The following is a 3,884-nucleotide window of genomic DNA, read 5'->3' on the forward strand; positions in this document are numbered from 1 at the left end:
AAAGAGGTAGCACCTTTTTTACGGAAGGAGCAGTGTGATGTGATCTCTCAGTGTTGCCACGTGTCGTGCATAAATGGAGGTTTTTTTTCTTCAAAAAGACGAGTACGTGACGTTCTTCTATGTATATGATGACTAGTATTGGACCCGCGCGTTGCTGCGGTGGTGGGGCAGGTAGAGTTCCAGAAAAAATAGGCTCAGTTTCTCCAATTTAGGTCATGTTTTAAGTAAACACAATACATTATTTCAAGTGACTTCATATATACATATCTCAAAATAACATCCATGTCTCGTAGATTTATAGCGAAAACAAAAATATCATAGTAATGTAGCATACGAAGATGCAAAAAAGGACCAAAATTACATATTCTCAAAATGCACCACAAAATATGTATTCTCAGTCAGTAATGTTAGAATCAACAAATTGAATTCTTCTCTTGTGTGAGTGGTGAGAAGGATCATTCATTTGTCTCCTCACAATACGCTCTCTATTGTAAAGCGGTGATCCATCCTGCACATGCTCTACTATCGATGAATGCAAAGAACCTGCATAAACGAAACAACGATAAATCAAATCTCAAAAGGACCTGCACATAACGACACATAAAATCTCAAAAAAATCTTATAATAGAAAAACATAATCAAAATTACCTCATACAACAGAACATCGAGTGGATGGTACATGAGGAGCTCTAGTATAAAACCCATAACGAATACCAATGGTCATGATGGATGTAAGAAACAACCAGTCTCATCGGGTACTGAATACCCCTCAAATAATGCAAAGCATCTGTCCATCTCTCTCCAAAACAAATAGACACCCCACTCCTCATCAGAAACACCGATCCCATACATCTCGATGCCTTCGTCGACAACTCTTACCATAAACGTATCAATGTCATGCAATATCCTAAAATCAAAGCATAACAAATAGGTTATACAGTTATTTATATATATGTTCAAAAAATATTTATACAATGCCTAACAATTACACTTATACTTACCCATCCCTATAAGCATCAATCATAATCCGTGCTACGTGACCTGCAGTAATAGGAGCTGACCATAGCGGTGGCTCTGTAGTAGTACAGATAGACATCAGTATAGAATGTCATGTTCCATACTTTGTAATCAAGAAAAGTTATGCAAATATAGAGAATAACTCACCTACTATCCTCGATAAAGGCATGTCCAATGTAAAGGTAATCTTAGACATGTCTGTCAAAACATAAACAACAAAAATAGGTACTTTTACCATGGACAAATATGTATAAAAAAAGAAATCACAACAAAATCAATCAAATTGCAGAACTTAAATAAGAAACCTGACTTGTCATTATGAAGTCATCAAGATCTCCTTATAAACAATATTGCAGAACTTAAATAAGAAACCTGACTTGTCATTATGAAGTCATCAAGATCTCCTTATAAAAAATATTGTTTGTTGTAGGTGTATAACTTTGAAGATCATCAAATGAACACTCCACATTAGCGTTATCCTCAAGTAACACCTTCACAGCATGAGGAGACCGTGCTCGTAAATAACGCGACATACAATTGTCCATGAGTAAATACTGGAGTCACCAAATACAACCCAAGACATTTAGGGTTTGGCCTTGTGATTTGTTTATTGACATGCTAAATGCCAACGCACGGGAAACTGTCTCCGCCTCATGGTGAATGGTAGTTGGGCCTTGCTGCATATAAAGGTAATCTGTGGAAGAAATACTCTTTCACCAACTTTAGTACCAGTGATGATTTCAATCTCCAAGACTTTAAAGAGTGAAAGGCCTTACATATCATCCGTGTACTATTACAGAGTCCACGTCTTGGATCCAAGTTACGAAGCAAAACAACAGGAGCTTCTAACTTTAAAACCAAGCAGTGAGGTGGATATCCGCCCTGAAGGTCAATTGTGTTCAAAAATTCTGTGGAATATAGGAATGAATTTTTATCATTTTCAAGAATTGAATCTGCACTGAAATATTGCTTAGGCTCACCAGGCATTGCATCCAAAGCTGTCTTATTCACAATATCCACTTGACTATTTATCGGAGCAAGAATAACACGCTCACTAAAGTATGAAGCATATGTCGTAGTGATAGCCAATTCAGAGTATACCCAATGTACCAAGTCTTTAAGAGTCGATCTTCGTAAGACCATATTACTTGGCAGTGTCACCATCGTATTATCATCGCTACAATCCACTCCATTCCCAATATTCATGACCCACTGTTTAAACTCATTGTATCCATTAGTATTGCTTGATTGAATACGCATATTTCCAGTTAACTTTAGAACTTTGATAGAGTTCCATAGAAAGGAATGACACAATGCTGCATTAACAATATCCTCACGTCTTCCCTTCATAATAACAGGCAAGATTTGTCTAAAATCTCTCCCCATTAATACAACCTTTCTACCAAATGGCTTATGTGAGAATAATACATCTTGTAAGCTGCTATCCAATGCTTCAAAAGCATAACGATGAATCATTGGAGCCTCATCCCAAATAATGAGCTTACAAACTCTCAAAACCTCAGCAAGTTGTCCATGTACAGGGATTTTGCAAGTTGAAGAATTGTTTAGCTCCAGAGGTATCTTGAATCTAGAATGTGCAGTACGTCCATTCGCCAAGAAGTAATACCTGACGATGCAGTGGCCAAAGCAACATACCCTTGTCCATGTACTCGCGCAAGCAAGCAATTATACAAATAGGTCTTGCCCGATCTCCTCGGACCATCTAGGAAAAAAATGTCACCTGCATCTGTCTCGCAACTACATGCATTAGAGCATCGAAAGCAACACGCTGGCTATTTTGGTTAATGTTGACTCCATAGCACTTGACAGGTTAGATTGTTCGACAGTATAAAAAGATCTCTCTTCCAAAAGCAATTTATTTTCACCCAAGACTTCCAAATCAGTTCTGTTTAGTTCAGGCATTCCTTCAAAATTTGTCAATGTCCGTCTTTGAGCACGAAGAATTTCTTCTAAATGTAGTAGTGCATGAGTTTCAGCTAATTGTTCAATACCAATAAACTGACCCCTGCTTCTCGATAACTGGTATAGAAAATCTTCTATCATTTCTTCTCGAAATCTCTTCCAGCATTCTTGGACAAAAATGCATGCATATACTCTTTCTCTCTCTCTCTCTCTCTCTCTCTCTCTCTCTCTCACACACACACACACACACACACACACAGACACACACATGCACACATGTTCTCTCTCTCTCTCTCTCTCTCTCTCTCTCTCTCCCCTCCACTCTCTCTCTCTCTCTCTCTCTCTCTCACACACACACACACACACACACATATACACACATGCACATGTACTAATGCAAACACACACTCTTTCCCCCTACACACTCTTACAGACACATACACTAATGAAAACACACACTATCTCCTCCCACACAAACTATCTCCTACATAGAAATTATCAGGCTATCTCTCTCATGCACACACACACACACTCTCTCTCACATAGAAACTCTCCCTCTCTCTCTCTCTCTCACACACACACACACACACACACACACACATACACACTTAAATAGATTTACACATATATATATAATTTTAATTGATTAAATTTTAATAGTAGGGATGAGTGGTGAGGTGTGCTCACTCTCAAATAAATGCATCTTACATGTAATCTCTCTCTCTCTCTCTCTCTCTCTCTCTCTCTCTCACACACACACACACACACATGCACATGCACATGCACACCCTCTTTCTCTCACATACACATGCACACACTCTCAAATGTCGAAACTCTCTCTCTCTCTCTCTCTCTCTCTCTCTCTCTCTCTCTCTCTCTCTCTTACACACACACATATGTACACACATGCACATGTACTAATGCAAACACACACTCTTTCCCCC

Source organism: Cibotium barometz, chromosome 48 (genome assembly GCF_041138505.1).
Source record: "Cibotium barometz isolate CiBa-2024 chromosome 48, ASM4113850v1, whole genome shotgun sequence".
Classification (NCBI taxonomy): Eukaryota; Viridiplantae; Streptophyta; class Polypodiopsida; order Cyatheales; family Cibotiaceae; genus Cibotium; species Cibotium barometz.